We start from the raw sequence: 14971 nt of genomic DNA, 5'->3' as shown, positions 1-14971 counted from the left end.
ATGCATACCAATGTCACTGAATTTATTTTCTTGGGCCTGTTTACAAACAAGGAAATGAAGATTTGAAGTCTTATATTCTTCTTGCTATGTTATTCTGTAATCCTTTTGGGGAACTTTGTCATCTTCATTACCATTTCCTATAGCTATTTGATTCAACAACCTATGTACTATTTTCTCTGTCATTTGGCTCTTATGGATTTGGGTTATGTATCTACCATCATACCCAGGCTGAGCAGGGACATAGCTGTGAAAAGAAAAACTACGTCCTACAATAGCTGTATGACTCAGGTCTTCAGTCCTCATGTACTGGGTGGTGTTGAGATGTTCATCCTGGTGTCCCTGGCCTGTGATAGTTTTACTGTCATCTGTAAGCCATTACACTACCTCATAATTGTGAACCAGAAAAGACATAACTTATTAATTCTTCTTGCCTGGGTTGTGATATTTTGCCATTCATGCTCCGCATGATTCTTAGTTTACCTTTCTGTCATCCTAACCAGATTGATCACTGTATATGTGATGTGAAACCCCTCCTGCTACTGGTTCGCATGGACACAAATATTGTCAATTGCTTAGTCATTGCAAATACTGGGATGGTAGCCATGGTTTTCTTTTGGGTTTTGGTGTCATCTTATATTGCCATATTGTAAACCCTTCGGACATGTTCATCAGAAGGTAAGAGAAAAGCTCTCTCAACTTATGGTTCCCATATCAGGCTTGTGGTCCTTTTCTTTGTGTACTGTAAGTCCACATATGTCCCTCTACTCAGAGTTGAAAATAATGACGAAAAATATTCCTTATTTTATATAGTAATTGTATCTATGTTGAATCCTCTCATTTACACAATGAGGAAGTCAGAAATGAAAAATTCTATGTAGGAGGTGTAGTTCAGATAAATATTATTCAATTTAATTATATATGAATTTCAATCTGTCCCCCACCCTTATACCCTCACATTGAATCTTGGTGAAGAATTGAGAATTTTTCATGAAACTGTAAGGATAAAACATTATTTTGAGGAGTCTAACACTATTTTGTAGCTGATAATAAATGAAAAAATTAATTGGATTACAATTCTTTTGAAATACTTTATTGATTTCTTGCTATATGTAAACACATATAGTGAATACTATATCTATTCACTATATGTGCTTGATAATGGAGATGTGAATGACCCCCCCCATTTTGCCACTTTATTCAAGGAGTTTACAAAGTAATATTGGTGATAAATAAATAAACATATTTATCTAATAAATATTAGAATGGTAGTCAAGGAAGGACACTGTTATTCAAAAAGTTTAAGATAACGAGTGAGGTCTTAGAGGAGTACCATTCCACTCTTCATCCAGGAATAATAACAGGGTTTATTTGATTGTGGTCCATTGTTAGGTCGGGCCTGAATCCACTAACTAACTGGTCTTTTGTCCACTTCCTAATATTCTTACCATTTGGGATACCAATGCAATATAGTGAATATACCATTTAAAGATTATAGAAGTAGATCCTTCTTGTTTTGTTTCCTGGTAAAGATCAGTCACCTCAAAATAAAGAAGAAGGCCTCACAGAGTGGTACAATTATCTGTGGCCTTGCCAGAAGACTTTATCCCACATGCTTGTCTGTCACAAGGCTACATACTTATTCCACTTTTAACCATCTACATTCTGTTACACTAAAATAACATATTATTAAGGAGGCTTGAGCAAAGATGAACATTCACAATGGTTGCATTGCCAATCTTGATTAAGTACATTGCCTTCACACAGCCTACCATGAGTTGGGGAATTTTTTTAATTAAAAAAATATTCAGCTAGTTCCCTTTCAGAATATATGGCAATAAATTTTGCCTTCCTTCATTCATAGGTATATTGTATTTCTATTACTTCTTGAGGGCAGTTATTGTATCAGTCATCGTAAAAGGCAGCAAAGCAATAAGAAATAAGCAGGGAAATTTAATCCCAAAACAGTTTTGGGAAAATTTTGTCAAGTCCCAGGAGTCTACTTGTTGTATATGAATAAGACTGGCTTCATCTTAAACAGTGTTAATGTTCACTGCATTAAGTAGGACTGTTGTTCATCGATTTCTTATCAAAATGGTGGTAGTGTAGAAGGAGATGTTGAAATTTCACCTTATCAAAATGAGAAGAAAAATACTAAAAAAAGAAAATCACTCTTGCAGCGAATTTAGCAGTTTTAAAACCACAATACCAAGAGTGTTGTTTGACTGACTGTAGACAATTAGTTTATTTGGGAATTTTTTAGACAATATTGTTTTAATCCATAATCACTAGACCATCAACAATATTTCCGTGAAGGAATACTTGAAATCTATAAATGTGCCTGCAAGATTAGGAAGTGACACCTTAAAAGCGTTTTGCCTTTCATATGCAAAGAAGTTAGGGAGTAGAAAATAAAAACTGAGTGACCCAAAAGAATATGATTATGAAGTGCTCCAAATTATCTAATGTAAGCTCTATAAATGAATTCTTTTCTTTGCAACTTTATTTCAATGGCATTTTTTGTTTTCTCTTTGATAATAAAATCCATGTAAATGGAAAGAGTACATGCAGTAAAATATATAGGGAGTGAAGTCACAGGATAAAAAAATTATTCTCTAGATATTGGCAAGCCTAGAAACAGCACATGACAACAGATAGAGAATTGAACTTGGAGTCAGGAAGATTTGGCTTCAACTTCTTCTGACAATTCTAAGTTGTGGGACCATGGCCAAATCACTTTCTCTCTCTAAGACTCAATTTCCTTATCCGTACAATGTAGAAAGTTATCATTTGAAAATCTACCTCACAGTTTCATCACTGCTGAAATAAGATTATATTAGATGCTTCACAGACTTTATAGTGATACATAAATGACAGCTTTTACTGTAAGGAAACAAACCATATTACCTATTTCAGTGATTGCTATCTATGTCTGCTTTGAATTCCACATCACTTATGATTTAGCATTTATATCTAACGTTATCTGAGAAATGAAAGGGAAATAATGGTACCTATGTAAGAGAGCTGTTATGAAGATCACATGACTGAATATTAAGTGAATACTCGTTGCAATTTAACATAGTATATAAATGTAAGCAGTCATTAGATAAAGATTAGCAGAATGGATTCCATGAATACAGGAAGACTTAGGTTCGTGTTCCACCAATGAATCATACTTTCTCTATGATCCCAGATAAATCATTTAATGTCTTAGGAGTGCAAGAATTCTCTCAAATTATGTGTTATAAAGGAGTTTCCAAACTGAATTGCTACAGGGACAATCCTTACTTTGGAGTTTTATTTGTCAATAAAGTCATAGATCCAATCATCATCATTTTCATCGTCATCATCACCATCATCATCATCACTATTATTTCACAGATGAAGGAACTTGTTGAAGAGAAAAAAAAAAACCATTTGTCCTAAGTGTTCGCACACTCACGCATGCACACACATACCAGGAAATTCTCTCAAAAGTTTACCAATATTTCTAATTAGTAGTTTTCCCAATTTTCATAGTAGTAACATTAAAAGTAATTGAAAACAGGAAGGACTTTAAACAAGGATGTAGAAGTGTTTTCTAAATTTTAATTTATGTTCTAATAAAGTAAATTCAGAAAACCACTCACAGAAACATAAGGAAAAGTTTCGTTGAGAGATTAGGACTAACCACATAGATTTAGGAGACATCAGTGGAGATTTACTGGAAATAAGAGAGAGTGATTTCCACGAGGAATTGAATGTGAAAGAAAAAAATATGGACACAAGTAGTGAATCTGAGAAATATGAGCAGTAAAGGAGTGAGAAGGTATGCCAAGAAAGGAAATGAAAATGTGTAACACTAGCAAACATCCAAAACACTGTAAGAGAAGTCAGGAAATGATTATGAAATGTGGAGTTCAATGGGGTTCCAACGGAATCAACTCCGTGCTAAAAATGATTCCAGATAAAAATAATTCAAACTTTATATATCAGGTAATTATTATTTTAATTAAATAATAGACTGTTTTAATGTGTTCTACGGATTTTACATACTAGTTTATATTATAGATGTAATAGGGTTAAGAATTCAGATACTCTCATAAGTAGATTATGTGGGATGATAAATCTACTTTCCACCTGCTAATGTTTAGTTTGCATTATTTATCCTCATTTCAAGTTCTAAGGAAATTAATTCTATTGGATTTAGGTATATTTTGCTATTTCATTACTAGGTGCCAAATTTTCAAGATCTCTTTAATTGGTCATACAATTACTTTTGAATTACCATACAAATTTATTAAATAACATTTAATAAACTGAAGAAACTTATTTAATCATAGTATATGACTCATCTCTTTTTAAATCAATCCCTCTAATTGAAATTATATTAAAATTTCACTAATAAATAAAATTTGTAGCTAGTTTTATGAAAAAAGATAGATATCCCATTGAATAATTTGATTCCAAAAAAACTAAAAGTATCAAAAATGAGAAATATCAACAATAAAAAAGGTTTCACGTATAAAATTGCATTTAAAAATGCCTTCTTCATGTTAATAGGTAGTGCAGTGGAATTGGCAGCACAAGTTCCAGAAATTCTTTGATTACAGAGATTCCTTTTATGTTTTATTTTAGATTTCAGTTTTTGTACACTGTTACAAAGCAAAAGCATGCATGAACAAAATGATTTCCTTAGTATCAATCAATCAACATTTATTAGGAAATTTGTATGTGCAAGCATTGTACTAAGCTCTGGGCATAGAAAAGAGACAAAAGATAGTCCCTGCTCCTGATGACCTTAAAAGCGAATGATCCAAAGTTACAGGGAGTATCTTTCTGTCATAATTCTTTGAAAAATAATATGTATTTTAACATAATTATAAGAAAATTGCAAACAATGTAGAAAATGCGAATATTTCCAGAAAGGCACAGAAAGTTGTATTAATCCACAAGGAATAATTGCCATAGTCTTATACAACAAAAGACTCCTGATATACTGTGATAAACTATGAGTTTGCAGAACCCCCAAAAATCATTTAGACTAATTAAGCTTCGGAGAACTTGTACAACATGACCAATTTTATTTGTCATTTAAAATCCCTCAATAACATACTTTATTTACACAAAAACTTGTTGTTAACGTTGATGATGCTTATGAATGGACCATGAAATTTTAATCAGATTTTGAAAGAAAGGCGTGTGAGCGTGTGTGTGTGAGTGTATTCAACTACATATAGCCTCACTGTCTTTTAATATAACTTGAAGTTGTTCAAACTAATGAGATAATTTCTGAAATAAATTCCTAGACCATTTTTAATTTATTTTATAAATTTATTTTAAATTTTCAACATTAATTTCCACAAAATTTTGAGTTCCAAATTTTCTCTCCATCTTTCCCTCTTCCTCAAAAAGGCCATCCATGCATTCTGATTGCCCCTTTCACCAATGTGCCCTCCCTTCTAACACCCCTCCCTTTCCTTGTCCCTATCTTCTCTGTTCTCCTGTGGGGCAAGATAAATTTCTATACCCGATTACCTGTATTTCTTATTTACCTTATACGCAAAAATAATTCTCAACATTTGTTCCCAAGCCTTTGAGTTGTAGCTTCTCTACCTTCCTCCCTTCTTCCTCCCTCCCCACCCATCCCCACTGAGGAGGCAAACAATTCAATATAGGCTATATGTGTGTAGTTTTGCAAATGACTTTCAAAATAGTCTTGCTGTGTAAGACTAACTATATTTCCTTCCATCCTATCCTGCCCCCCATTTCTTCTGTTCTCTCTTTTGACCTTGTCCTTTCCCAAGAGTGTTGACTTTTAATTGCTCCCTCCTCCTGTTTCTCCTCCCTTCCATCTCCCCCCCCCACCCCCCGCTTATCCCGTTCTCCCTCTATTTTCCTGTAGTGGAAGACAGATTTTCATACCAAATTGAGTGTGCATATTATTTGTTCTTGAGCCAAATGGGGTGAGAGCAAGTTTCACTTCTTCCCTGTTGCGTTCCCCCTTTCCCCCTCCATTGGAAAAGCTTTGTCTTGCCTCCCCTATGACAGGCAATTTGCCCCATTCCATTTCTCCCTTTCTCCTTTCAATGTATTCCTCTCTTAACCCTTAATTTTATTTTTTTTTAGATACGATCCCTTCCTGTTCAAGTCTCCATGTGTTCTCTGTCTCTGTCTCTCTCTGTCTCTCTGTCTCTCTGTCTCTGTCTCTGTCTCTGTCTCTCTCTGTCTCTCTCTGTCTCTCTGTCTCTCTCTCTGTCTCTCTCTCTGTCTCTCTCTCTGTCTCTCTCTCTCTCTCTCTCTCTCTCTCTCTCTCTCTCTCTCTCTCTCTCTCTCTCTCTCTCTCTCTCTCTCCATATGTGTGTGTGTGTATAATCCTTCCAAGTACCCAGATACTGAGAAAAGTTTCAAGAGTTAGAAATATTATCTTTCCATATAGGAATGTAAACAGTTCAACTTTATTAAGTCCCTTATGATTTCTCTTTCCTGACTACCTTTTCATGCTTCTCTTGATTCTTGTGTTTGAAAGTCAAATTTTCTTTTCAGTTCTGGTCTTTTCATCAAGAATACTAGAAAGTTCTCTATTTCATTGAATGGCCAGTTTTGCCCTGAAGTATTTTACTCAGTTTTGCTGGATAGGTGATTCTTTGTGTTAATTCTAGTTTCTTTGACTTCTGGAATATCCTATTCCAAGCCCTTTGATCCCTTAATGGAGAAGTTGCTAGATCTTGTGTTATCCTGATTGCATTTCCACTATACTTCAATTGTTTCTTTCTAGCTGCTTGCAATATTTTCTCCTTGACCTGGGAACTCTGAAATTTGAGTACAATCTTACTAGGAGTTTCTATTTTTTGGTCTCTTTCAGGAGGTGATCTGTGGATTCTTTCAATATTTATTTTGCCCTCTGGTTCTAGAATATCAGGGCAGTTGTCCTTGATAATTTCATGAAAGGTAATATCTAGTCTCTTTTTTCTGATCACGGTTTTCAGGTAATCCCATAATTTTTAAATTGTCTCTTCTGGATCTATTTTCAAGATTAGTTGTTTTTCCAATCAGATATTTTTCATTGTCTTCTATTTTTTTCTTTCCTTTACTTTTGTTTTATAATTTCTTTGTTTCTCATAAAGTCATTAGCTTCCATCTGTTCCATTTTACATTTTAAAGAACTGAACCTCCTTTTCCATTTGGCTAACTGCTTTTTAAAGCATTCTTCTCCTCATTGGGTTTTTGGCCCTCTTTTAGCAATTTTCTTCAGCATTTTTCTGGGTCTCCTTCAGCAAGCTGTTGACTCTCTTTTCATACTTTTCTTGCATCGCTCTCATTTCTCTTCCCACATTTTCCTCCACCTCTCTTACTTGATTTTCAAAATCCCTTTTGAGGTCTCCCATGACCTGGGATCATTACGTATTTATTTTTGAGGTTTTGGATGCAGAAGCCTTGACTGTTATGTCTTCCCCAGATGGTAAACATTGTTCTTCCTCATGTGAAAGGATGGGAGAGAATACCTGTTCACCAAGAAAATAACCTTCTGTAGTCTTATTTTTTCCTTTTTTCGGGCACTTTCCCAACCAGTTTTAGGACTTCTGGGTCCTTTGTCAAGAGTCGGGTATACTCTAGGGACCTGTAAGATCTCAGTTCCTCCAAGATGGCACAATCAAGAGAGAAAAGTTTACTCTCTGGCCAGGCTGGCAGCTGAGATTTAGATCAGCGGCTCAGTTCCCCCAGGGATTTTAAGCTGAATACTCCAACAATGGAGACTGGCTGCTGCCTTCAGTGGCCAGCAACTGCCACCACAGCTGCCGCTGCCTTCTGTTGCTGTAGCTACTGCCACCAGAGGCCAGGGTAGGGGAGGAATCTGCTCCCTTGTCACGGAGGTGACAAAGCCCTCTCACTGACCCTTTGAAATGTCTTTGTTACCTGTAGGTTGAGGGATCTGTTAACATTTACTGCTGCTGGGGATTCCTCCCTTGAGGCATCTTCCAATCCTCCTCATCCATATGCTGTGTGGCCAAGGGTAGCCTGTGGTCAACTCTGCTGCCTGAGCTACAAACCTTTCCCTTCAGGCTTCCAGCCCACCATGGGCTGGAAATCTCCTCCACTCAGCCATTCTGTGGCTTCTGCTGCTCTAGAATTTGTTGAGAGTCTTTCTTTACAAGTGGGGGAAAAGCTAGAGTATGTGTGTCTTCCTTCATCATCTTGGCTCCCTTCCACCTGGACTATTTTTAAAATAAGTATTTTATCCATTATTTGGTGTGACTGGTAAATATTTTTAACCACATGAATTAGATATATTTCAAAGCAAGGACCAGAACTCAATCTTAAGAATGATGAAGAAAAAGTATATAACTGTGCTAACCTGCTGTTATGGAAGCTAAAAACTTGCGAAAATGCTTACAAAATTTCAAATGCCAGGAAGAAATTTACCACGCTGGAGAGGGAATAGAATCTCTTCTGTCAAATACTTTAAAAAAAGGGAAATCTAGGAACAACAAGAAACTTCAAATTCCTTGAAAAAAATTGTCTAATTTTTGATGGCAATAAAGTTGATTCATAAATTTACAACTGCTTTCTTTTTTACATAAACTATTTTTAATAAAAAAATAAAAGAATTCCTTTATCTTTGTACCAAAATGAACAAAGAAAAAATACACTTTAACTGTTTAATTTAAAAAGCTTTGAGGAAATACGTTGTTCCTAGAAAGAAACGATTCTGCACCTTGTAAATCAAGGTTATGAAAGCTTCAAATCGCTCTTTCTCTCTCTCTCTCTCTCTCTCTCTCTCTCTCTCTCTCTTTCTCTCTGTCTCTCTCTGTCTCTCTGTCTTTCCTTGTCTCATGTTGTGTGTGTATATATAAATAAAAAGATATATGTATATATATATGTGTGTGTGTATACACATATAAGCATACATATATACATATACATACATATATGTCATATTCATTTATATATTCCTGAATTGTGAATTTCAATATTTGAATCAAGAATATTAAAGCAAATCTACTTAGAGGTCTGAAAAGATATTCTAGTTTCCTGATCAAACATGGTGCCATAGGTTTGAATTCTATTCCTGAATAGTCGACAGAAACCTTCACACTGACATTCCTTGAAAAAATAAAATTTAGCTTTAATTTGTGTGTATTTAAATATGATAAAACACATATTATTTCACCATATAAAATATTTTGTTAAATATTTCAATATGATTTTTAAATATATTGTATTTTAATTAATGCCTGGTAAATCCTTACTCTGAATAGTTCACAGGGTTTAATGAGCTGTTGGTAAAAGACAATGATGGAATCAAAAGAGGTCAAAACCCCTGCAATATCATCTTAGACCTAAAACAGTAATGTACTCATACGATTATCTAGTCCAAGCCTGTTATTTACCATATGCAGTACATGAGGTCCAGAGAAGTTGAAATCATAGTGGTATTAACAATCAGAGACTAGATTCAAACACGTTACATGGTTTCAAGCTCAGTACTACATGTACAGCAAAAACTGACTTACAGAGCCCTTGGGGGATTTCAGAATCCATGACTGAGGATTCTGAAAAATAATGTTGGATCCGTTTTGATTTCAGTAAAAATTAGCTTTCAACAAACGTTCTGTGATTGCTTCACTTATTCTCACAGAAACTTGAGTTGTTTTTGCTCTTCAGTCATTTTTCAATAATGTCAGATTTTTGTGTGTCATCCCACTTTCGTTTTTCTTGTCAAAGATACTGGACTGCTGTCCATTTCCTCCTCCAGCTTATTTTATGGATAAATAAAATGAGACAAACAGGATGAAGTGTCTTACTGAGAGTCACACAGCTAATAAGTGTCTGAGTCAGTTCTTCCGCACTTCAGGCCCATCACTCTATTCCTCCACCTGACTGTCCTCATCTTCTCTAATGATGTAGACAGATCTTTTTAGAAAGTCAGCTTTCGGATAACTCTCTCCTTCACTGACAATTTCACATTAATCTCCTGAGAACCTCAAGACGTTTCGGAATGGCTAGTATTTGAAAATCAAGTGCCAGATTCAGCTTAGAACATACAGCATCCACAGGAAAGAATAATAAAAGCAAAAAATATTTCATCACATTATTGGATCAATTATTTTTCTTTCTTTCTTTCTTCCTTTCTTTCTATCTATCTGTCTGTCTGTCTGCTGTCTGTCTGTCTGTCTGCCTGTCGATCTGTTCATCTATCCATCTGTCCGTCCATCCTTCTATCTATCTAGCTATTTCTATCTATCTATCTATCTATCTATCTATCTATCTATCTATCTATCTATCTATCTATGGGTGTAAAGAGTTCATGGTAAAGTTTTGAACTTATTAAACCACAAAATAATTGGGAAAAAATGACTTTCTTGCTTTGAGTCTAGGGGTATGTAAAGCACCTTTAGTCAGGAGGTGACTTGGAAGAAATATGAATCATTTCAGGAGATTACATATAAACACATACCTATAAATATATGTGTATATAGAGATTATGTAAATGTATTACGTACACTCGTATTCTTAATTTTCCTTTTAATGGAAGATATATATAATGTATATATATATATATATACATATATGTAAATATACGTATATAGCTGTTTATGCAAACACACATATGTCTTATTGAAGGTGATATACAAAGTCTCATATTATGAGCAAGAAAATTGGGATGTAATAAATACTTCAAAAACATATGACTTGAGAGATTAAAAAAATACAGAATAAAACTTTGACATTCATAATTAACTTCCCTCACTAGCTAAAGTATTTGTCTTTTCAAGATTACACTCATGAATATCACCCTGCCTATACTCCAGTACTGAAGTATGGCCTTTCCTAGACTCGTTTCATGCTAAAATTGCATTTGAATGTCAAACCTCTTCCTTCCTTCCATGAAGTATCACAATAGACAAATTAATGCAATTCATCTAGATCATTTCCCAAATAACTTTTGACACCACACCTTTCTCATGGCATTTTTCATCTCAGTATTTCTCAGAGTATAGATTATGGGGTTAAATATTGGAACAATGATGATATAAAATAGAGCAAACACTTTATCCTCTGGATAGGTGGTGGGAGGTCGAAGGTGGGAAAAAATTGCAGGTACACAAAACAAGACAACCACTGTGAAATGAGACCCACAGGTGGAAAGAGCTTTCTGCCATCCTTTGGCTGAATGTGTGTGTATGGTCCATAATATAATGGTATAAGAAAGGAATAAGATCACAAAAATTACCAAGAGAATTATTCCTGAATTGATAACAAGAAGATCAGCGGTGTAAGTATTTGTGCAGGCAGTTTTCTGTAAGGGGAAGATGTCACAGAAATAGTGATCAATTTCATTGGGATCACATAAGGGTAACTTGAGGATCATGGACAACTGAGAGAAGGAATGAGCAGCTCCACCAGCCCAAGCCACTAAAACGAGAAGGTTGCATTTCTTTCTGCTCGTAATGATCATGTAGTGGAGAGGTTTACAGATGGCAACATAGCGGTCAAAGGCCATTGGTCAGGATGAAAATCTCTATACTGCCAAAAAAGTGGACACTGAAGATTTGAAACATACAAAAATTATAGGAGATGATTTTTCTCTCAGTTAAAAAATCCCCAATTAGCTTTGGTGTAACACTGGAAGTATAGTAGATGTCCATAGAAGACAAATGACTGAGGAAATAGTACATTGGTTGGTGGAAAAGATGACTGCAAGAGATAGAGAGGAAGATTATGAGATTCCCTATGAGTAGACTGATGTAATAGAATAAGAAGAAGATAAAACAAAATATCTGTATGTTCTGGTCATAGGAAAGTCCATAGAGAATGAAATCTGTGATGTTGCGCTGAGTCTTCATTTTTGTTTTGGTACTTTATATTCAGGATTCTGTTCTGTATCTGAAATTGGAAGAAATATATTTTAATGAATGCATATTCATGTAAAATATCTTTCATTTGTTACTGTTAGGATCATTTTCATTATTTTTGTTAAAATCAATATATCAGGAATGTCTAGAGGTGCTGAACTCAATTAAGAATGCAATCTAAGATCATGCTAACAGGATGAATAGACTTAATAGTTGGTACCTACCCTGGAGAAGAGAACTTTGTCATGCTATGAAAACTGCTTATAGACATATATATGAAAAATGCTTGTAGACATAATGCACATATGTATATTGAGAGAGTTTAACTCAAGCAAAATGAATAATTTTTTTCTAAAATTACATCTGTCCAAAAGTAAAGCTGTGTGTCTATTAACATAAGTGATTCGCCCTAATAGTAAGCTTTCTGATAAATGTTAAATATAAATGGAGAGTACACATTTTTGAAGAGAAACTTGTTTAGGAATAGCTTGAATTGGCTTAGAATAAATGTCTGATTTAACTCATTTTGGGGAACTGAGTCTTAAGATATAAAGAGTTATGTAATATTTAAACAGGATTTAAAATAATTTGTCAGTGGTTTTAATTCATTATTTATTGACATTAATTGAAATTGTCAGTCCCTTCAACCGAAATGATGTTTGTTACATCACAAATGTTCGCATTCCCCAGCTCTTCTATTTCCCAGGAAGAATAAATCTGAGCTAATTATTTCATGCCATCATTTCATAATAAAGACATTGTCTAATAAAATGTAAAAGTACATTCTTACTATTGCAGGCATGCCCCAAACATTAATTTATCCATTCATAGATTGTTGTACTTTAGTGTGAAAATTTTTTCCAAGTCGGAAGTGTCAAAAATAAAAAATAAAGGAAGAAGATAATGCTCAGAAAATATTGCACTCACTCTAGGCATATTTTAAAACTGGATCCAGATTCTTTAATTGACCCTAACAATGCAGTGAGTGTGAATGACATAAAGACAAGGTGTAGGAATCTACTGTACTGCCATAAATGACCTTTAGATGGCCTTCTAGCTGTTTGTGGTACTCGCAGCTGAGCCACCTTAGTTGAGAGGAGAAAAAAATAGAATGTTGGTGTTGGAAGAGACCTCAGAGAGTATATTTTTGTTATTGTAAAATTGCTTCAGTTGTGTCTGAGTTTTCATGACCACATTTGGGATTTTGTTGGTGTACTTTACTATTTTCTTCTTCAGTTAATTCTGTATATGAAGAAACTGAGGCAAATAAGATTAAGTGACTTGCCCAGTATCACACAGCTAATAACTATAAGAAGCTGTGTTAGAACTCAGTTATTCCTGACTCCCGGTTCCATACTTTATCCACTGTAACACCTACCTAGGTAAATCCATATCCAAAGCAGAATATACACGACAACTGTGGTGTTAAAATCAAATTGAAATGAGTACTTCTAATCCACAACAAGAATCCGTATGGGTTGCTTACTGGCTTAGTTTAAAATGCATTATTAGTCATTATTATTATTAGTCATGTTTAATTTTATTTTATTTTGTTAAATATTTTCCAATTACCCTTTAATCTGATTTGGGCCAAAGTCTAGTATTTCGTTGGACGCATGGGATGCAAGGTCTATGTGTTTGATATCTCTGCCCTACAACAACCATAATAATCTTTCAGGATTAGTCTCAAGACCACTAATGAATGGGAAGCTACTTCTTTCAAAAACTGTCCATTCCACTTTTAGATCTTTCACCTGTTTAGAGTGCATATCGTCTTCAGGATTGTTGGCATTGTACAAATTCATATCAGTTCTTCGCCCTGATTAGACACATATTAAAAAATCAAAATAAGCATTAGTTAACATTATTATGTGAATTTGAGTTCAATATTTAACTTTTTTGATCTCAGTCTCCTCTTCTCAAAAAATGAGAAATTTAGACTGGATGGTCTCTTTAGTCTCCTCCAAAATTTAGCTTCATTGCGTATTATTCTTCTGTTTTACTACTTCATTTCTCTGCTGTTTCGTTACTTCATCTTCAAAGGAAGAATATGAAAACTATTACATGTCGTTTGAGAATCAAAGGAGATATCATGTATAAAGTAATTTGTAAGCCTGCCAAAGACAAAGAACACAATCCTTGTGACAATACAAATATTGTTGCAAATTATGCTGATGGTGACATTGAATTCTTCATAGGTTGTGCGTACATTGAGAGAAGGCATGCAAATCCTTCCTGTGCCTTCAGAAAATTTGATACCATGCAAAGTGTTTTTGAGGATTAAGTTAGAATTTATATGTAAATGTTTTATAAACTATGAAATGATCCATAAATATGAAATCATTACTATTGTTAATGGAAGATATAGATAGATAGACAGACAGACGGACAGATAGATAGATAAATTGATATAGATGTAGATATATGGTTTGTCCAATTTTAAGAGGGAGAGGAACAGTTTTGCATGAGTAGTTACAAATGGCTACAAAATCAAAAGGTCCTACCTTACAACTGACAGAATCTTTTACCAAGAATTTTAACAAAAGACAAACAATAACATTGCATTTTTTTTCTATTTCTCTCTCCTCTCCATAGAAGGATTAGAGACATAGTTCTTGGAAATGATTAATGCTTATAAATTGCACTGCACACACTGTAGAAAAATCACAACTACCCCTCACCACATGTGAAAACACACACACACACACACCAATACAAAGTCATAGGTTTCAAAGAGTGCATTTAGGGTGAGAATTAGGCTTAAAATCGGTCTGATTCTCGATAAATATCAAAGTAAATAAGCAGTCTGTGAAAAATAAAAAAGAAAGTAGAAAATAAAGTAATACGTGTTTTTGAGATTTCCTATAATAACTTTCAGATATCAGATAAGTGAATAAGATAGCTGCTAGATAAAAGAGCAAAAGTATTAGACTTTAAATGAAAGTTGGAAATAGACTTGAATCCAAATTATACTTTGGGGGTATTTATAGCTAAGGGGATGCTAGGCAAGTAATTTAAATTCTTCAGTCATGATTTTCTCAGTCAGCAGAGGATAATGGAAACAAGTTTAGATTTGGATTTAAAAAAGATCTGAGGTCAAAGCCATACTCTTTACCTTCCTAGCTTTGGGACTGTAA

General features: G+C 34.4%; 2 pseudogenes; one reads left to right on the top strand and one right to left on the bottom strand.

Annotated features, from left to right (window-relative positions):
* On the top strand, positions 1 to 878 carry LOC140517003 (olfactory receptor 4P4-like; annotated as a pseudogene).
* Positions 879 to 10887: 10009 nt separating this feature from the next.
* On the bottom strand, positions 10888 to 11825 carry LOC140516999 (olfactory receptor 4P4-like; annotated as a pseudogene).
* Between the last annotated feature and the right edge of the window lie 3146 nt (positions 11826 to 14971).

Source organism: Notamacropus eugenii, assembly GCF_028372415.1.
Source record: "Notamacropus eugenii isolate mMacEug1 chromosome Y unlocalized genomic scaffold, mMacEug1.pri_v2 SUPER_Y_unloc_3, whole genome shotgun sequence".
NCBI classification, from domain to species: domain Eukaryota; kingdom Metazoa; phylum Chordata; class Mammalia; order Diprotodontia; family Macropodidae; genus Notamacropus; species Notamacropus eugenii.
The sequence above is the reverse complement of the archived record's forward strand: the minus strand, read 5'-3'. Positions and strand labels throughout refer to the sequence as shown.